The sequence below is a fragment of the Agelaius tricolor genome, unplaced genomic scaffold (assembly GCF_023055355.1).
Source record: "Agelaius tricolor isolate 1412-34295 unplaced genomic scaffold, bAgeTri1.0.p SCAF_57, whole genome shotgun sequence".
In the NCBI taxonomy this organism is placed as follows: Eukaryota; Metazoa; Chordata; class Aves; order Passeriformes; family Icteridae; genus Agelaius; species Agelaius tricolor.
Window position 1 is genome coordinate 504,646 of NW_027269317.1, and position 21,755 is coordinate 526,400.

At 48.8% G+C, this 21,755-nt stretch overlaps 1 long non-coding RNA gene and 1 pseudogene across 1 annotated transcript; both read right to left on the minus strand.

Moving 5' to 3' along the window:
* LOC139604941 (zinc finger protein 418-like) overlaps positions 1-21,755 on the minus strand; it is a 284,346-nt pseudogene that overhangs the window by 246,289 nt on the left and 16,302 nt on the right.
* On the minus strand, positions 15,074-19,483 carry LOC139604986 (uncharacterized). The gene is made up of 2 exons (XR_011684192.1): positions 17,590-19,483; positions 15,074-17,223 (listed from the first exon to the last, which is right to left on the minus strand). It is a non-coding gene; the product is annotated as an uncharacterized lncRNA (long non-coding RNA).

A 21,755-nucleotide genomic window follows, 5' to 3' on the forward strand; every position in this document is an offset into this window, starting at 1 on the left:
ATGTTTTTTATGATACCCATACAGCCAGAAGATATGGACTGTTTTTCCTTCACATGGAAAGGACAGCAATACACTTTCACTAGGCTTCCCCAAGGCTACAAACACTCCCCCACTTTGGCCCACCCTACTTTTGCCCAGGAATTAGAAAAAACACCCAAACCTGACAACGTAGCTGTTTATCAATACATGATGATATCCTTGTGGGAGGAGGTTAAATAGAAGCAGTGGGAGATACCCAACAAAAAATAATCTCCCATTTAGAAAGTCTTGCTTTGCAAATTCCCCCAGAGAAAAATCAAAAGCCTTCTCAGGAAGAGAAGTTTTTGGGAATTTGCTGGAAAGGAGGTATGACATGTATTCCACCTGATATCCTAACCTCTTTAGATCAGATCAAAATGCCTGAATCCAGGAAAGATCTCCAGCAAGCTCTAGGATTATTAGTGCTCTGGAGAAAACACATTCCAGATCTTTCAATAATTGCTAGGCCCCTTCATGACTTGCTGAGCAAATGGGGTGAAATGGGATTGGACTCCTTCTCAGGAGGAAGCATTGCAATTAATGATTTTTGAAACAACAGCTCACCAAGCACTGGACCCTGTCCATCCCACAGATCCCTTTCAGCTGGAATGGGGATTTGGCTCCTCAGGGCTGTCAGTACACATTTGGCAGCAGGGTCCTGAGGGTCCAAGAAGGCCTATTGGTTTCTATTCCTGTGGTTTCAAAGATGCTGAGAAAAGATACACTACCTGGGAAAAAGGATTGTTTGTGGTTAGCTTAGCTCTCATAGAAGTGGGAAAAATTGCACAACAATAACCAGTTGTCTTGAGAGGCCCTTTCAAAGTTATTAAGACAGTCACTACTGGGATCCCCCCACCCCACCCCCGCCGACAGGGTGGCCCAAAGGGCCTCAGTTGCAAACTGGTATGCTCAGATTGAACATTACTGTAACATTTTCTCAATAACAGAAGGAGCTGTAAAAAATTTAGCGCTACAAGAAACTGAGAATTTGGGCAGCAGCCATGACAAACCTGCCTCTGTAATTAAAGTAGCCCCTCCTTTCTCCACCAAACGATCAGCAAATTCTTGGTTCCCTGATGCCTCTGCTAAACAGGAGGGGAAGGTGTGGAGATACAGGGCAGCAGCCCTCCACATTTCCTCTGGTGAACGAATCATTACCGAGGGAGAAGGCAGTGCTCAGGCTGGGGAGCTGAGAGCTGTTTGGAGTGCTTTCCAACATGAGGTACAGAATACCTCTCCTGTCTGCATCTACACGGACTCCTATGCTGTGTATAAAGGATGTACTGAGTGGCTTCCTTTTTGGCAGCAAAATGATTGGGAAGTTAACAGAATTCCAGTATGGCAAAAGGAAAAGTGGCAAGAAATTTTCAACATCACAAGCCAAGGGAACTTTGTTGGGGTGGGCAGCCTTTCATCAGACAGATGGAAATCCAGCAGGAGAGTGGAACAATAAAGCTGTTGGTTTAGCAAGACTAAGTCCCCTGAAAAAGAACAAATTACAGAGGACTGGGATCAACTATTAGAATGGCCACATGTAAAAAGACAGCACACAGGTGTGAAAGATTTGTACAAGGAAGCTCTTGCCCAGCATTGGCCTGTTACAAAGGAAAGGTGTAAAACATGCGTATCAACCTGTGAGCAATCGCAGACTGGAGACTGGAGAGACATCCTTTGGAAGATGACCCTCTGCATTTCAGAAAGGGTAAAGGCTTATGGGACGCGTGGCAGGTAGACTATATTGGACCCTTTAAGAAGTCAGGAGTTAAACACTTTGTGCTAGTAGGAGTAGAAATTGTATCTGGGATGGTCCAGGCCAATGCTTTTAAAAGACCTACAGGTGATAATACTGTTAAAGCATTGCAGGGATGGTTTGGAATTTTCCCAAAACCACAGGAAATTCAATCTGATAATGGGTCCCACTTCACTGCTAGAATTGTACAGGATTTGGCAAAAAATGAAGGAATTAAATGGACTTTTCATACCCCTTACTACCCTCAGGCTAACGGGATCGTGGAAAGGACCAATGGTCTTTTGGAATGACTTTTGAAACCAGAGGAGGGAAATTGGGATGTTCGGTTATGGGAAGCTGTGAAAAGTGTGAATGACAGATGGGGGGGTAAATGGGTGTCCCAAAATCACTGCCTTTTGCCCCATAGCTCCAAGCATAATTGCCTCTCTAGGGAGACCAGATGATTTCAAGATTCCAGCATATTACCCTGGACAACCTGTTCTGGTGGACCTCCCTACTGTAGGGGAACTACCACTAGTGCTAAAAACCCCTCTGAATAAACATGCATGGGTAGCCTCTGATGCTCTAGGGAGAGAGCATCGGATAAATACACACTGGATAATTCCATCCTTCTAACTTTTTCTGTCCCTTAGTGGCAGGATTCTGTTGTGTTTACTTTTACAGAAGAACCCTGAGGGACATGAGGATCATCTGAACCATGATAACACTGGTGATACTTTTCTGCATCCTACCACAATTCCGTGGACAGAATCCTGCTGAGTGGTCGTGGTCTGAAGCTACCATCCATCACACTAATGTTCTAGGATCATATCCCAAGGGTCACCACCTGAACCTAGAGCCTATAGTGCTGCATGACTCTGAGATATATCACCCAAGTGAGTGGGGATGGGATCAGAAGGACTGGACCAGAGCCCTAACTGGAACAATTGGTGAGTCGATTGTGGTAGCGTGCAGAAAAGTGGAAGGATCTCTCTATGAGAAAGCCACCTCCATTGCAGGTGCTGGAAATTTTTTAGCACCAGATGGAAAAAACTATTTGCACATCCCTACAACAGAACTGTGTCCTACGACAAAGTGGGAGTGTACCAAACAAATTCCCCTCACTCTGTGCTGCTGGCAGGAGTACGTTGGTAACTACACTTTAGGCCCCAGAACCAACAATGCAATTACAAAGGATTGTAGAAATTATTCAACTGACTGCTGGCATAATTTTACTTTAGCCAAACCAACTTATGTGACACGCTGTTGGCAAAATAACTTGACAAATCCATTAATTTTAAAAGGCCTAGTTTACAAACTTAAGATAAATGCTATAACAAAGTCCACACTGAGTACAGTAGTCACACCCCAGTGGGTAGAAAGGACTGAGAGCACCCTTAGTCAGCTTGATACTGAATGGCCTTGGTCCCAGGCTTTTGTTCATTTTTCCAGATCCATGGGAAACGTGAGGGATTTAAACCTATCAACTGTCATTATGCATGAAAATCAGATATACACTAGGCAGGAATGGGAAAACCAAAAAACCTGGCAGCTTCAAGGGATAGTGGGGAAAAAAATTAGTATGGGATCCAAATGATTAACGGAACTACCCATAGTAACGCAACCTCAATCGGTGTTTTGACAGATCAAACAAATAAGCATGAAAAGGTTTGTACGCACCCAAGCTTACAGGATTGTTGGCACAATTTTACATTAGCACAAACCATAGAAGTGGTTTGTCTTTGGTCCAAAAAATGTAGGCCTGTAGGGCCTACATTTTAAGTTTATAGTAAATGCTATAGCCCAACTGGTTACAATTTACACCACCACCACTCCAGCCCAACTACCGCTTATGCTTAGCCCAAGAATTTTTGAAAATGGACCAGATATAATTAGGAAAACAGGACAACAACAAATACTGTTCAATCCAGCATGGTTCTCTTAAACAAGTCAAATTGCTGATGCAAAGTAATGTCTCAGAAATTCAGCCGGCCTGTTCGCCTTTTTTGCAAACTTCCTTTGAGGGTTGGATGACCTGGTTGCAAAAGCGGAACTCTTTTAAAAGACGGACGCTAAGAGACATAACCGGTGTTGTGGGAACAGGATTGGGAATTCTAAAGAGTATTGAATCAGAAGTATTAATGAATAGAATTGGCTGCTACAACTAGAGATTTGACCAAGTTACAACAACCACTACAGTCATTGGCTTTAGGAACACACCAGTGGCTGCTATCAAACATTTTGCCAAATTGGGAAAAGGTAAATGTAAATGACCACAAATTGGTAAATGATGCACTCGGTGCTACACAAAACAACATTTCTTTGGCTCTCAGCTGTATCCAGGCACAATTGTGGATGCAGTCAGTTGCTGCCTCAATGATAAGAGAAGGTGAAGAAGGCACTTTTCCTACTGAAATTGGGAAAATAATTAGGGACAGTGCCACTGATTTTGAAAGAGAATTCCAATCCTGGTGGAACCTGGTGAATTTTACTTACAATCCCATTACAAACATAGCCATGGCTTTTGTGTTAACCATACGTAATGCCTCAGTGCATTTGATATTTCCTATGATTGCATTAGGGCTGAATGATGATGGAGCTGTTCTCTATCCTTATGAGCATTGGGAATGGGCCCGTCAAATTGGTGAGAAATGGCAAAATGTTCATTTAGAATCTTGTCTTGTCCGAGAACAACAAGGGTTCATCTGTGAAAGCAATGCAATCAATACAATAGCTCAAGACATTTTTTCAGACACAGAGCAAAATATCTGTCATTTTGAAATTCATCCTAATGAGACTTCTGAAACAGTCCTTATATATATAGGCAATAGATGTGCATGCTTCAGACCTGCTTGTGATTTTGTATTTGTAGAGAATGTTGTAGTAGATACTAAAAATTATTCAAATTTTTGTGCTTGTAACTTTACCAAGATTACAGGATGTGATTTCTTTTATGAAGCTCCAGTTACCTCTCACTACCCATTGCAATCCAACTACACACTGATTCACAAACTGATGCCTACTCCTATTGGGATGGATCTCACTTTGGTAAGACAACTGCTGCTCCATCGAGACTTAGTTGAAATTCTTGAGAAGATTGAGAAAAACGCACAGAAAGCCCTGGTGACTGTTCATCACAATGTGAGACAGATACCCCGTGTCATGGAAAGGGTGGAGAAAGATGCCCAGCACAGGGGGTGGGATACTCTTTTAGGTGGTCTCCTACTGCCACGGGTGTCCTGAGCAGTCTGTGTCATCCCATTGTTATCCTTTTGATACCAATTCTGCTTGGTTTTATTTTATCAGCAGCCCCATTCGTTATGAATTGGAGCATGAAACAGCTGACAAGATTGACGTCTATAGTTAATGCAAACAACTTGGCTGATGTCCTGTGCACTGTGAACATCCCCAAGACTTTGACACAAGGCAATTATGAATGAAGCATATGTGTTTTGGAATAATCCTAATTTCCATTTATGATTTTGTGGGAATTACTTTTGATTTTTAGTGAATTGGTTTAGAAAATCATTTTAAAGTTAGTGCTTATATTATGATTTGTTTATTGCTTTTGCTTTTGATATTTGTGATTTGTTTTGACCATTTGAGAATGGTTATAAAAATAATACTATTTTAATTAATTAACCATTTGAAAATAGTTATAAAATTGATACTGTTGTGATCAATATTAATTATGTTTGTTTATTGTCTTTTTTTTCCCCTCTTCTTCCTATCCTTTCTTTTCCTCCTTTCTCTCTCTCTCTCTCTGTCATGCTGTCCCTATTTTTCCGGGTTCTACTACCAACATACAGCGAGTCATGAAGACCTATCAGCGACACTCCAGAGCCCTGCTGATGACAATCCCTTCAAGACAATTGTGAGTCACGGGGTCGTGTGAGAGTCTGTCTGAAATATCCCTCATCTGCCTCACGATCGTCACTGGGGACCACTGAAAATCTCAGGCTTTGTAGGAGAAAGTTACACAAGCCAAAGGCTTCGAGACCTGAGAGCACAATGTTAGGTTATTGTTTTCACAGGTGTTGTTTGCTGTATGCTACACTGAGCCCAATGAGAAGAAGAAGGAAGCACCGTGCCCTTTTTGCAACAACAGCCTTGGGAGCTGTCCCACCTCTCGGCCTGGCTGGACTTCTCCTGAGTTCTGGGTGGTCCCCCCACAGAAGACCCTCACCTGTTTTACAACCACCGTGAGAGACAGACTGAGATGTAAGGAGCCTCTCCATCAAGGAGTGAGACATGAAACCCCCATGTGAAAAGGCCCCTCTGCTCCTTCCAAGGACTGGCACTGAAACCCCCAGCCCGGGGCAGGTGTGTGGGGGAGGCAAGCTGACCAAAGCGAGATGTTTGCCTGCAGGTTGTGACCGCTGGACCAAGAAGACAATGGCTCTCGTTTACTGCTGAGAACATGGACTACCTGTTACATCTATTCCTTATTGTATCTGTTTCCCCCCCTCCCTCACAATTTCCAATAGTTATCCTAATAAAAACCTCTGACTTAGCCAGAGATTTCAAGATCTCCCCGACATAACAGGCAGATCCTCTACTGGACTGGACCAAAGGACTTCGTCTCTATGTTTGGTAGCTCTATCCCTCTCTTTCTCTCTCTCTCTCTTTTGTCTCTCTCTTCCTCTATCTTTTTCTCTCCCTTAATCCCTCTCTCACATTTTGCAGTGGTCATTCAATAAAGGTTCATTTGTTTCGATTATCATTGCAAACCCCCTTGTACCGTGTTGGTTCTTTTTGCACCCTGAGATCAAATCCACGAACCATCACGAAACCCGTCTCTTAGGACGGATCGTGACACCCCCCGAAGAACCCTCCCCAAATTCCCCCCCAAAGCCCCCCCAGCACCCCCAGACCCCGCTAAAACCCCCTCAAGTTCCCCCCAGACCCTCCCCAAATCCCCCCAAACGTCCTCAAGACCCCACCCCAAATTCCCCTCACGACCCCTCCAGGACCCCTCACCTGTTCCTGCGCCTCCTCAGCAGCTCCCGGAGCCCCCCGTCCTCTCCCAGCGCCTCCCCTGCTCTCTCCAGCGCCTCCCGCAGGACCCGCCTGAGCCCGGGGCGGCTCCCGGGGGTCCCCGAGGAGGTCCCGGGGGGCGGAGGAGGTGGAAGGGGGGCGCCCGCTCCATGCCCGGCCCCGGGGTCAGGGGGCACTGCTTCAGGCTCGGCTCTGATTGGCTGGAGCGGCGCGGGGAGGGCAGGAGTTGCAATGGAAAGACGCCCGGTGATTGGTTGTTTTCATAGAGGGCGTGGTGATTGACAGGAGAGGGGCAGGAGAGGCGGGCTTTGCTGAGGAGAGGTGCGCGGTGATTGGTTAGTTCAGCTCGAGAGAGGCGGGCATTGCTGAGGGGAGACCTGCGGTGATTGGTTGGATTGGCACACGGGGAGGCCGGTGTTCCTGAGGGGAGGTGATTGGTTGGTTTGGGGCGGGGCGTCCGCTATTGGCTGGGAAAAGTCCGGGATTTTTAAGAGAACATTCCCGGTTTTCTGGGGAAAACCTCTCAGATTATTAAGGAAAAATTCCCGTTTTTTGAAGGAGAAACATTCCCTGATTTTTTGACGCCACATGACCCCCAATAACCCAAATAACCCCGAAACACTCGAAATAAACCCCAAATAACCCTAAAAAAACCCAAACAATACCTAAAAGTCTGCCAAATAACCCCAAACAAATCCAAATAACCCCAAAAACAAAAAAAAACCCCCTCAAATTAAACATAAAAACCCCCAAATGATTTCAAGTACACCTAAAAAAAAAACATATACACCAACATAAACCCCAAGAACCTCAAATAATTCCAAATAAGCCCAAATTAACACAAATAAGCCCAAATAATTCCAAAGAACCCCAAATAAATAGAAATAAACCAAGTAAAATCCAAGATAAACCCCAAATAGTCCAAAAATAACCATAAATAAACCCCAAACAAACCCTAAATAAACCCAAAGAAACCCCAAGCAAGCCCAGTTCTTCCCGTCCCCACGCCATAACAGATCCCGACCAATCAGAACGCGCAGCACTGATGACAATCCAGTTGCTGGGCAGAAACTCAGAGCACTGGCCCCGCTCAGCGATTTTCAGCGAATCCGCGCCCGGCCCGACTCTGACTCATCAGTTGCCAGGCACAGTCAAGGCCTCTCACTGCGTTCAATAATCAGAGACTGCGCGGGGTAATTTCCAGCCAATCAGAGCGTGCCTTGATGATGACTCATCAGTTGCGAGGAGCGGAATTTGGGGACCGGGGGAAGGTGACCCTGAGGATGGGCTGGGGGCCCCAAATTAATCCAAAACGGGGTCGGGACCCCAAAACGGAGCAGGAGGGGCCTGGAGCCCCCAAAACCAAACACAGGGGAGGGGACTGGGGGAACGATTGGAAAGGGGAAGGAGAGAGGGGAAAAGAGGGGGGTGGGACCCCCAAATTGAGCTGAGAGGGGGATGGGACACCCCAAATTGATCTGGAAGGGGGGTGGGACCGCCAAACAGGATGAAGCCAATTTTGCTCCTGGAATATGTAAAGTAGTTTATGGATATGCAAAAAGTCTATGAATATGCAACAGGCTGATGTCATGGGAGACAAGGACCATCCAGCAAAGGTTGTTATGGCCACTGAGACCTCCGAGTTATTTCCGGGGACACCCTTAATTAATCTGGTTTTAATTCCATCAGTCTGTTGCATATTCATAGACCCTCATGCATATCGACAAACTCATTTACATATTTCAGGAACTATTTTACATGTCCCGTCTTTGGGAGTGTCTCCCCATTTCAGGAGCCTCCACTGAAATGGAAAATGTAAACCTCCTCCCTTAGAAGACGAAGAAGAAGAAGTAGAAAAGAAGAAGAAGCAGGAGAAGAAGGAGAAGGAGAAAGAGAAGGAGAAGGAGAAGGAGAAGGAGAAGGAGAAGGAGAAGGAGAAGGAGAAGGAGAAGGAGAAGAAAAGCTGAAATTTTGGGAATCCAGTGGGAAAATGGCTGATCCTCTGGGAATCCATTTCTTACCCCCCAAAGACAGGGCAAAGGCAGGGCGGTGGGGTTTTTATAGGGTATCCCAAGGGTGGAGTTGGGGTTTGGGTCAGAGGAGGAGTTCTTAGCAACACAAGAAGGATGAGATCAAATTCCTGCCTCTTAGCAACAGCAGCATTCCACACAGAACATGTCCCCAAATCCTAAATTTCCTCTAAAACAACTGAGAAATTATGGAACTGCAGATATATTCAATCAATTTCCTTCATTTAACCCAGTTTGGGGTGTTTTTAAAGGATGAAGGTGAAGCAGAGGAAAATTAAGGCCAAACCAAAGGGCTAAGCAGCCAGGTGTGTTCCCAACATGGATCACAGGGAATGTGCGTGACCAGGGCTGTGCCCAAAGTGCCTCCTCCAGTGGGGGATGGAGCTGGAGCAGCGCACGAAGCTCTGCCCGCACTCGGGGCACTCGCAGGGCTTCCCTTACCGGTGCCTCTGTTGGTGTTGGGTCAAGTTAGAGCTGCTGGAGAAGCTCTTCCCACACTGGGGACACTCATAGGGCCTCTCCCCTGTGTGGATGCGCCAGTGGGTGACGAGGTTGGAGTTGTGCTTGAATCCCTTCCCACAGTCAGGGCACTGGAAGGGCCTCTCCTCTCTGTGAATCCAATAGTGCTGGAGGAGGAGATGGGAGCTGGTCTGAATCTCTTCCCACACTCCCCACACTCATAGGGCCGTTCCCCAGTGTGGATCCTCTGGTGCACAATCAGGTCGCAGTTCCACCTGAAGCTCTTCCCACGCACGTGTGGGGCTTCTCCCCATCATGGAGATGCTCATGGAGCACCAGCTCCGAGCTCTGGCTCCATCTCCGGCCGCCTTCCCGGCCCAGGCTGGCTCTTTCCCCCTCACATCCCCGCGTTTGCAGCCCCTCCTCGTGCGGCAGCTCCGGGCCTTTTCCTCCCCGTTGGCTTCCTGCGCCGTGGAGCCGCTCAAAACAGCCTCTGCCACCAGGTTCTGCTGCGGGCATTTGTCCTCCCTGCTCTCCATGCTCAGCTCCTGCTCTGGGGGAGGAAGGACAAGGACAGCATGGGATTTGCCTCCGTGCCAAAGGCAAGGGCAAGGAGATCCCCCCAGGGCTGAGATGCAGCCGTGGGCCGTGCTGGGCTGGGAGATGGAGCAGCACAGAGGGGAAAGGGGCACTGACTTCCTCCTCACCTGCCCCAGTGTTCCGGGGCATCTTCCTCTTCCTCCCAGCTTCCCTGGGGTTGGCAGTGGGAAATCCTGGTTTGGGGAAAACAAGGGATGAGCGCGTTTGTAGGAGCGTCGGGGGGTAGGACGGTCGGGACGGACGGAGACGAGAGATCTCTGCAGCCAGGCCCTGGAACTTGCGGTTTATTGCAAAGGGCCCGGGTGCAGGGCCCTGCTTGGAGCTGCCAGGCACAGCTCGGAGCAGGCCCGAGAGAAGAGAGGGGTAGAGAGGATGAGAGGGTAAGAGAGTAAGAGGGTAAGAGCACAAGACATTAAGGTTCCTGTTAAAATACAATAAATCTTCTTCTGTGTTGAATATTCTATTTCTCACTAACCAATCTAGTACAAGATACAAATCCTAGAGCATTTACATACAGCCTGTAAGAATCACTACATCACCATACTGTGTTACATTTTAAATGCTAAAAACTCCTCTTTGGACCCTTCTGCTGAGCTAGTAGGGTCTGCTCTGACCCTCGGATCTGTCTGCAAGCAGAGGGAATTGTTTCATTAAAAGGGGATTACCTTCAGTTGGGCCACACCATTGTTTTCCAGTTGTTCACTAACTAAGCTATCTCAAAGCTTGCTATGGTTTCAATCTTGCTTATAATTTCTATATTGTCAAAATCTTTTGCCAGACAATCATATTTATAAGGCTTTCCTGTTTCATCTTCCCCAACACACGTTGAGTTTGAAGGTCCCTCTGCCCAAGTCCATCTCTACAAGTCAGCGGCCATCTGGGCTCCAGAAAAACCTCCCAAACACCAAGATTCAGCCCTGAAAAAGCCTCCCAGGAGTTCCCTGTCCCTGGTCTCTCCCCTCTGGTGTTCGGGGGTTCCCCCTTGTTCCAGCTGCTGGGGTCACACTTGGATTGGGGATCCCCCTTCACCTCAGTGCCCGCCCTGCCCAGGCTGCTGGCAGTCCCAGCAATCCCAAAAGCTCCCCCCGCTTCGCTCTCCCCATTTCGGGATGCCGGGGCTCTTTGGGCTCCCGGGCTCCCTTCTCCTCTCATTCTCTGCTCTGGGCTGCAGCGGCTCCAAGGAGTCCCCCCTGCCCCTCTCCAGGCTCTTGAGGCTCCCGCCAATGGCGGCGCTCCCCCCTCTCTGGGCTCCCCACTTTGGGCTCCTGGGGCACACAGGGCTCTGCTCCTCCAGGCTGCCTCTGCCGGCAGCCGCCACCGCCACCCCCCGATGTCCCCCCAAGGGGCCTTTTCCGCTCAGCCTTGGACTTCTTCATTCTCCAAAATCCCCCCAAAAACCCAACCCAGGGACCCTCTGGATATCTGGGCCGAGCTCCCCCTCCCCGCTCACCGGCGCGATGTGGGGGGTGATGATCCCACAGGTGGGGGCTGCGAATTCAGGCAGGGACCGACGGCCTGGCTCCCTCAGCTCAGCCCTGATCCGCTTTTGTCCCTCCTCCTCCTCCTCCTCCTCCTCCTCCTCCTCCTCCTCCTCCCTTACCCCGCCTTCTTCTTCTCCTTCCATTGCTGCTCTCTGTCCACCTTCATCCCTCCTCTTCCATCCCTCCCCGTCCTCCTCCCCCCTAGCCCCACCTCCTTTTCCCCCTTCATCCCTGCCCTTCCCTGCCTCCTCCTCCTCCCCCAGCAGCAGCCACACCCTCGGTGCCCGTTCCCGCAGCCCTCGCAGCCCACGGCAGGAGCGGGGATGGAGCCGGGACGGGTCGGGATGGGCAGCGCGGGGCTCTCGGCTGCTCCCAGCCGCTGCGGGCGGGCGGAACCCGGCCCGGGCCAAAGGCGAGGCAAACTGGGCAAACTGGGGGCTGCACATCCAAACTGGGCCTTGCTGGGGACCCTGCCTGGCCACTGCCAGCCCTTGGGGCTCCTCCCGGCACATCCGCCAGGGGGGAACGCACACAGGGCTGGGGGATCCCAGCAGTGGCAGCACTGCCAGGGACTGGGCTGCACTGGGACCGTACTGGGAGTGACTGGGACTGTACTGGGCTTGTACTGACATCATACTGGGATCATACTGGGAGTGACTGGGACTGTACTGGGCTTGTACTGACATCATACTGGGATCATACTGGGAGTGACTGGGACTGTACTGGGCTTGTATTGACATCCTATTGGCATCATACTGGGATTGTACTGAGTTTGTACTGACTCCATACTGCGATCATACTGGGATCATGCTGAGATCACACTGGGAATGAGTAGGAGCCTGTGGGGGGCAATTGAGACCATGTCAGGGGTAAATGGGATATACTGGGATGAACTGGGATTTTGCTGAGGATGGCTAGGATCATACTGGCAGTGAGTGCCACTACACTGAGGCTGACTGCGAGTGCTTGTGAGCAAATGGGATCATACTGGAAGGAACTGGAAAGATGCTGGAGGGAACTGGGGTACCCTGGGAGATTTTGGAAGTGACTGGAAGGAAAGTGAGGGTGAAAGAGACCAACTGGAACCATGTGGAGCAAAACTGGTTTATTCTGTCAGTGACTGGGAGCACACTGGGGCCATATTTGGATCATACTGGGAGTGACTGGACTAATACTGGGACTAATTGAGAGTGACTGGGAACATACCCTGCACATCATCCCCCATACTGGGCAAGACTGGGAGCAACTGGGAGCACGCTGCGAGAAAATGGGCTCATACTGGGACTGACTGGGCTGATCTAGGAAGCAACTGGGGCCACGCTGGAGGCAGCTGGGACCATACTGGGAGAGATTGGGAGCAACTGGGATTATACTGGGACCACGCTGGGCGGGCTGGCATGTGACTGGGATCAAACTGGAGCTTACTGGGATCATATTTGGAGTCGAAAGGAAGTGACTGGGATCACACTTTGGGCTACTGGGAGCAACTGAGGGAAACTGGAATCATGCTGCAAGCAAATTGGAGGAACTGAGAAGGACTGGATGTGTGCTGGAGGCAACTGGGATATACTGGGCATGACTGGGGGATCATATTGGGAGAACTAACACCTTACTGGGGCTACTGGCAGTGTCTGGAAATGACTACAGACATGCTGGGGGCAACTGGGATATACTGGGAGTGTCTGGAACCACACTGGGGGGACTGGAATCACACTGGGAACAACCGGGACGTTGCTGGGGGCAACCGGGAGCAAGTGGGATCATACTGGGAGGGACTGGGATCATATGGGGAGTGACTGAGACTATAGCAGGGGCAACTGGGTTCAACTGGGACCATACTGGGAGTGTCTGTAACCACAGTGGAGTGATGGAACCACACTGGGAACAGCTGGGCCCATGCTGGGAGCAACTGGGATCACTCTGAGGGTGACTGGAATCATGCTGGCATTGACATGGAGCAACTGGGATCTCACTGGAGGCACTGGAGTTGTACTGGGAGTGTCTGGGAGCAACTGGGATTAGACTGCAAGTGACTGGGATCATACTGGGAGTGGCTACAATCATACTGGGATTAGAGTGGGTGTGATTGGACCCTGACTGGGGGTTACTGGGAGCTACCAGGCCCATGCTGAGAACCAACTGGGGACTTAATTAGAGGAACTGGGAACAACTGGGAGACAACTGGCGGCACATGAACAACACTGAGGTGACTGGGAGTGCCTGGCAACAACTGCCAGAATGTTCAGTGCAACTGGGATATACTGGGAGGGTCTGAGACCACAAGGCTGTGGGACTGGGACCAGACTGGGAGCGACTGGAAATGTGCTGGGGGAACTGGGAACACGCTGGGGGCAAGTGGGAGTGACTGGGGCCCTGCTGGGAGAGACTGGGATCATTCTGGGAGTGCCTAGGTCTATGCTAGGGACAACTGGGAGAACTGGTTCAGCCGTCCTGGTCCGGATGGTCCCAGTCCATATTTGATCCCACTCCCTATTTGATCCCAGTCCATATTTAATCCAAGTCCATATTTGATCCCAGTCTATATAATCTCTGTCCAGTTTATCTCAGTCTGTGGGATCCCAGTCCATATTTGATGCCAGTCCATATTTGATCCCAGTCCATTTGATCAAAGTCCATATTCGATCCCAATCCATATTTAATCCCTGTCTATATTTGATCTCAATTCATATTTCATCCCATTCCATATTTAATCCCAGTCCATATTTGATCCTACTTCCATATTTGACCCCAGTCCAAATTATACCAGTCCATATTTATCCCAGTCCATATTTGATCCCAGTCCAGTTTATCCCAGTCTGTATGGTCCCAATCCGTAGGATCCCAATCCATATTTGATCCCAGTCTAAATAATCTCAGTCCAGTTTATCCCAGTCTGTACAATCCCAGTCAATATTTGATCCCAGTCCATGTTTGATCTGAGTTCCTATCTGATCCCAGTCCATATTTGATCGAGTCCCTATTTGATCCCAGTTCCTATTTGATCCCAGTCAATAGTTGACCCCGGTCTGTATTTGATCCCGGTCCATATTGGATTCCAGTCAGTATGATCCCAGTCCATATTTGACCCCAGTCCATATAATCTCAGTCCAGTTTATCCCAGTCAGGATGATCCCAGTCCCTATTGGATCCCTGTCCATAGTTGATCCCATTCCATATTTCATCCCAGTCCCTATTTGATCCCAGTCCATATTTGGTCCCAGTTCATATTTTATCCCAATCCATATTTGATCCCAGCCCATATTTGAACCCAGTCTATATAATCTCAGTCTATTTTATCCCAGTCTGTAGGAACCCAATCCATATTTGATCCCAGTCCATAGTTTATCCTAGTCCATATTTGATCCCAGTCCATATTTGATCCCAATCCATTTGATCCCAGTCCATATTTGATTCCAGTCCATATTTGGTCCTAGTCCCTATTTGACCCCAGTCCATATTTGATCCCAGTCCGTATTTGATCTGTCCCTATTTTATCCCACTCTGTAGGATCCCAGACCCTATTTAATCCCAGTCCATATTTGATCCTAGTCCATATTTGATCCCAACCCCTATTTGATCCCAGTCCATTTTTGGTCCCAGTTCATATTTTATCCCAATCCATATTTTATCCCAATCCATATTTAATCCCAGCCCACATTTGATCCCTGTTACCTCTGCTGAGGTGTGATGACCTGGTTCAGGAACAGCACAGCAGCAAACCTCCAGCTGCTCGGGCCATGTGCTCACAGACACCAATATGGTGGATGGCAAAATGGCGTTTATTAACTGGTTACATGGGGTTATATAACCTCGGTTCTGCTTGGGTCATAAATGGGGCTTAGGTAACTTTAACAGCTGAGGGGAGGGGTTCTGTCTGCCCGTACAACGCGATATCTTCCGATCGCCTGTCCCTAACTTCCCACATTTCCCCCTTCCCTCATGATTAATTAAAAACACACGAAGTGTAAAGGTTATAAAAATGCAAAGGCTGTTAAACTGATTTATGGTAAAACCGACAAATGGTAAAAGGCAATGCAACATATCCGCAACAAGCGTGCCTCAAAGCAATTGTTGGCGGTCAACAAATAAAATGTTAACTTTTTCTAAACGGTTTTTAACCAACAACACTAATTTGTTCAATATGCAAGGCCCAAAAATCAATGTCAAGAGTATCATAGTAAGAGGGCCTATTAAAGTGGAAACAAGGGTAGTCAGCCATGGGAACTGATTGAACCATGACTCGAACCATCCTTGTTGAGCTTCTCTTTTGCTCTTTCTCTGGGCTAGCCTTTCCCTTAGTTCAGCCATCGAGTCTCATATGACCCTGGTATGGTCTGCATAAAAACAACATTGTTCCTTCTAGGCGACACACAGGCCTCCTTGTTGCATGAACAAGAGGTCTAATCCTTGTTTGTTCTGCAGGACAACCTCTGAAAGCGAGGAGAGGGATTTCTCTAGAAAGGAGATGGATTTTTCAATTCTCTGTAAGTCCTCATAGATGGTCATCTGCAGTTGAGAAAGTTCTTGGTGTGGAGGTACATGGCCAAGACACCTGTGGCTGTGCCAGTAGCTCCTAGACCAAAGAGCATTGCAATGGTTATGCCCTTTATTACTTCCCTTCTGTGGAGCCGGTTGGATTCCTCTAAAAGTTGATATACTTCTTCTTCTCGGTGGTACAGGACTCTAGGAACAATTAGAACTTGGACACAAAAATCAACAGTTATTGAATTTATCAAGGAGCACACAGGGGCTTACTCCAGATTGCTGACAGACCCACATTCCTAAAGTAGTCGGAATCGCCCACGGATCCTTCCATTAGGTTCGATAAATTCAGTGCAGATGTTGCCCATCTGCCTTGCTAAAATTGCATTGCCGAAGCACTTGCCTTGGCCTGTGACCTGACTCAGGGTAATTCCCCTCCGGGGGGTGTCCCACCTGCACTGATGTGGATTCTCTGCTATCAAATAGTTAAAGGGGACATTAAGGGAAACACCCTCATAAAAAGGGGGCTTTGCATCATAGCGATAAAAAGGTGGCATTTAATACATCAAGAAACTAATTGTAAGGAGCTGGTTTATCTAAAAGGCTGTATGGGGACGAGGTAGGATTTAATGCTTGTACATTAAGGGTAAAATTGGCGCTAGTTGTGATCCCCCTCTTGGGCCTGTAAGAATTAGATTGGGTCCGATTGATTGGGATACTGACGGTAGGAGCCTGATAATTTGTATGTTCACCCAAATGTCGTGAAAGGTGCGGACAAACACTGACCACACCTTACCAGTGGTCCAACTCTCATGGGTCGGCTGCAAAATTGTCATTGTGTCATTGTGTAGCTCGTACAATTGTGTTTTCTCCCGTCTTGGGGCGTGTATATTTGATTGTGTCTTCTAAATTTTGGTTCCAGACAACCATGGGGAGCATACCTGACTTGCAGGAACTTATCAGGTTGCTGTGGTTGCTACCTATTGCTTGTCATGATAGTTTCACACCCCCAATATCTGCAATATCCATACCCTGGATAGTTACAGAAACTTTTGCCTGGGTTGGAAGCAGGGCACCAATAGGTCTGGTATAGTGATAAATCTTTAAAATTGGGGAATCCTAGCCGTGGGGGAAAAATGTCCCTTAGCTGAAACTCAAAAGATGGGCTGTCAAGTGTGATGGTTTCTTTGATAGCATTATCGCTTGAGACATGGCGTAAAACCCACCTGAATGGCTGGTGAGGGTAATGCCCTGCATTGGCCTGCCCTCTGCCAATTAACCCTAAAAGCAAGATCACACAGAGATACCATTGCCGCTTGGATCTCACTGGTGTGGGATTCTTGGGAGCTGTCAGGCTGCTTGGTGATTTGTCACTTTCTTCAGGTACTGGGGTATATGGGTTGTGGGGATGTCCAAGGATCCAGTCCTGCAAATAAAACTTCACAATTCTCATTAGCTCGACTCTGAAGGTCTGGTTTGATAGACTTAAGTGGGCACCATTTGACTATACCGGCTTTTTTAACAGCTGCGTACCCTCGCCCCGTGAGCACTAGTCTCCAACCTCGCTCCCATTCCCCTAGTTCATTTCTAATTATAACCTGTGGGCCTTCCTCTAGCGCTCAGGTGGCCCATTGTCTCTGGGCGGGGCTGCTTGTTTCATCCCCCCTAGGGAACTGATTTAATGCTAACAGAGAGGTTGCCAGTATGCGCGCTTGGTCTCTCGGGGGAATGGAGTTAGTAAAACCCTCTGTTTTAGCCAATACCTCCCTGGCTCAGAGGTTTTAGCCAATACCTCAATTTGGCTTTCAGAGTTTGATTTGCTCGCTCAACAATGGCCTGCCCAGTGCTATTGTATGAGATGCCATGTACTGAAGTGATACCCCATTTGGAAACGAATGCTTGGATCAATTTTGAAACAAAATTGGGCCATTGTCTGTCTTGATCTGTTTTGGAACACCAAGCCACACCATGGCTGTTAACCAATGTTGGATGGTTGCTTTGGAGTCAGTTTTTTGATGTTGTGTGTCCATGTGGCCACGATCACCCCGCTATATGTATCCACAGTCACCGCGAGCCACGCTCGGGGTCTTAGCAGCTGACATAATGTAAAGTCTGTCTGCCATATTTCTGCAGCTTTGAGGCCTCTGGGGTTGATGCCGCTAGACCACAGTGGTGATTTTTGGCAGTGGGGACATGTGGCGACAACGTGCTTCGAATCAGCAGCCGAAATCCTGCATTTTTTCGCAAGTGCTTTAGCTCCGATATGAAGGGACTCATGTAGTTGACCGGCATCTCTCAGCGTTCACAGTCCTCTTGCAGCGGCGTCTGCCTTGTCGTTGCCAATTTGAAAGAATCCTTTAACCGGATTATGGCTGTTAACGTGGATGATAGATATAGTGCCTTTTTGCGAAAAAAGTGCCTCTTCAAGCATAATCACCACTGTGGACACTGATATGCTGGGTCCAGACATGGCTAGGCAGAGTTTACCCACAAATATAGAGTCCGTTACAACATTGAGGTGCTCTTCTGGGAACAGTCCACATGCTAGTACTACTGTGGCTGCTTTGAGTTGCTGGACTGAAAGCGTAGGGTCAGTGGTTTTGATGCATTGCCACTGTACTCCTGACTGCCATCCTGCTGCTGCGGTGGAGGTTAGCGAAGATGCGTCCGTGAAGACCCTGGGTCCTGCTTGCGGCTGATCCATTATTTTTGATGGGACATCAATGTCGACGATCGCAAGCAGCTGAGTCCAAGCGGGTTTTGCTGCGTAGCGAATCTCTCCTCCAAATCCAGCAAGGGCTATGGCTAGATGCTCTGATATTGACGCTGACTGCGTGGAAAGCTATTTGCGGATGGGCAGATATATCTTGGCGGGTTTGATGCCCAAACGCCTTAGGGCGAGTTTCCTGCCTTTCATGATAAGGCTGCTAAAGCACTCAACTCCTGGGGAAAAAGTGCGTGATGGTTTTCCTAAGACTACCCATTGTATTGGTTGGGCTTTGTTGGGAGCCCTTGGGCTAGCGCTCCTACTCCCCCTTTCTTTGTAAAGTGGACATACAAGCCAATTGGTGCGCCTGGGTCCCATCTGGTGAGCGTGCTTACCGACATTTGATGTTCAATAAAATTGAGCGAGCTCATCGCTTCTAGTGTCAGAGTTTTCTGCTCCCATGGGTTTTTCCCTCTCAGGAGGTCGTTTAGGGGGTCCATGACCTCGGGAGGGATCAGGATGATATTGCGGAGCCATTGTAGGGATCCTACCAGCTGCTGCATGCCATGGAGTGCCTTGATGTCTCGTTGAATTTTTATTTGGGGAGGGGTTATATAGGAGTTCGAAATTCCCACCCCTAAAAAGGTTATGCACGATCCTTTTTTTTATTTTTGCACTCACGATTTTGAACCCATTTATTTTCAAGGTCTCCAAGACTTGGAGAAGGTCTCTCTCCAAGCTAGGTCGACACTAGCTGGTCTACTTGGCTCGCTGATGGCACAGCGATCAGAATGTTGTTGAACGATGGTCGCAGTCGGATCGCTCTGCCAGACTGGCGCTAGTGCTCAGTCTACCGTGATTTGACAAATGGTTGGGGAGTTGACCGTTCCTTGGGGCAATACTCTCCACTGGAATCGCAGGTTGGGCCGCTGGCTGTTCAGGAAGATGACAGAAAAGGCAAACCACTCTTTGTCTTCATCGTGCAGGGGAATGGAAAAGAAACAGTCTTTAATGTCAAGCACCACACAGGGCTGTCCTCTTGGTATCATCAAATTCATCGGCAACAAAGTTTGTACAGGACCCATTGGTTGAATTCTTTTGTTCACCTTTCGCAGGTCATGCAGGAGGCGGAAGCCCTCATCAGATCATTTGGGTATCACAAAGATTGGGATGTTCCATGGGCTTGCGGAGGGTTCTATGTGGTTCCGCTGTAGCTCACGGCTAATTAGCTCAAGAAGGGCAATCATTCGAGGCTTTGACAAGGGTCACTGCTCGACCCACACTGGGTCCACTGATTTCCATGTTAGTTTGATAGGTAGCAGTGGGTATGCAGCAGTGGTCCTTAGACTAAATTTATCATCCTGACATCCAACAGGGCTAGGGCATCCCTCCCCAGCAAGGGTGGGCATTCTGACATGACATATGGGGAAAGGGTGATAGTTCTCCCCAGTCCTCTTTTGGTGCAGAGTGTTATCGCTACCGGTTGGGTGCTTTTTCAGGCTGAGTGTCAGCCCTCCAGCCCTGCCCACCATGGGGGCTTCTTCCAGTTTCCACTGTGAAGGCCAGTGTATGTTCGGGATGATGGTAACGTCTGATCCCGTATCAACCCAAAAGGGGAGGCAGATAGCAGAATCATCAGGGTTGTTATAGAGATGGCAAACTGCCCTCACTATCAGCGGGTGCCTGCCCACCTTCACGGCAAAGGACAGGGGTCCCGCTCCCATGCTTTCATGGCCAGGGCCACCCAGGGGCCTCGTCCCCAGGGAGCCGTTCTTGGCATTCCTGGGGTGTTGACGGGTTTGGCTGAGCCGTTGGTTGAATTGCGAAATTGGTCATTGGAGGGGGCAGTGGGTGCGGGAGCTGCGCGCCCCATTGAAAATTGGTGTAACTGGGCCGCTTCATGTCCCAGGTGGGAGGGAGCTGTGTGCGGCCTGGGTGCCCCCTCCCCCTCCCGCTTCCCTGATGTTTAGATCTGCACTCTTTGGCAAAATGCCACTTTTTCCCCCATGCCCAGCATGGCCCCCTAGGTCTCGTCTGGCATGGGGGAACGGCTGTTAGTGGATGCCCTGACTGGGGGCAATTCATTGCAACGTGACCTGCCTGGCCACACTTAAAGCATGCTATCACACTGGTTATTGCAGTGCGGACGGCTGCCTGGATTGGAGCTAGATGTTCTTCTTTTGTGACATGCCTAATCATGTCCGCCATGCTAGACCGGGGCCATAATGACTGTAAAACGTCCTTAGTAGCTGAATTGCATTGTTGGCGCAAACACTCCGCTAACACAGGGCCCTTCTCTTCCAAGGGTAAAGCCGAGGAATTGAGTGCTGCCTGGAGGTGGTCCACAAATTGTGTAAAACTTTCACTATCGCTTTGCTTTATAGGAGACCATGGCAATGGTCTAGCAATGACATTAGAAGCAGAGTGGATAGCCTCTCTAGTGGCGCGGGTAGTTGTCATAACCTCATGGGCCTGAAGGCCCTCGGCCTGTGCCTGGGGGGTCATCATGGTTGGGTCTGTGCCCATGAGTCGCTGTATACTGGAACCGTGCAGCGGGTGGTCTGCCCCAGTCACTAAGGCCAGCTGCTTTGTGCAGTTGTTCTCCGATTCCTGTTTGAAGACGATCATCCCCACCCCGTCAAAAATTAATCTGCAGGTTTGTTTAATGTCAAATGGGAGCATGTTATCTCCTCCAAAAACACTATCGATAAGAGTGGAAACCACAGCTGAATTAATCCCTCTGTCTGCAATTGCTTTAACAATGGCTTGCACATCCTTGGGGTTTACCAGTGAGTAGGTCCTCTGGTTTCTGCCTTGCCCCCCACTTGGACCGGGAACGCTAGCGTGACTGATGGGGCTTAATTGGCGCATGCTATTTTTATTTTCCTCCAGTCTGTAAGCGGGGTTCATTTCTTTCCTAACTTCCCCTTGACCAAAGCAGGAGCATTGTGATTACTAATCTTGTATACTCTCACTCCCTCTTTATCAGAGTTGGGAGTTGGCTACGGACCACTTGTCAAACCATTCGTCCCAGCTCGAGTCTGACTTGGGTCCGGAAGTCGACTGACTGGATACTTCCAGACTCTGGGACCTTTTTGTCAGGCTTCGACCCTGCCCCTTTTAACTAGCATTGGGCCGCTCCTTCCCTCTAGGATTGCCCCGCCTCCTGCTGGGTGAGGCTCGTGTCTTATAAGAATATGTTTTCAGACAAACACTCTGAGTGGGCCTAATTCCCCCTCCGCATCTCCCCT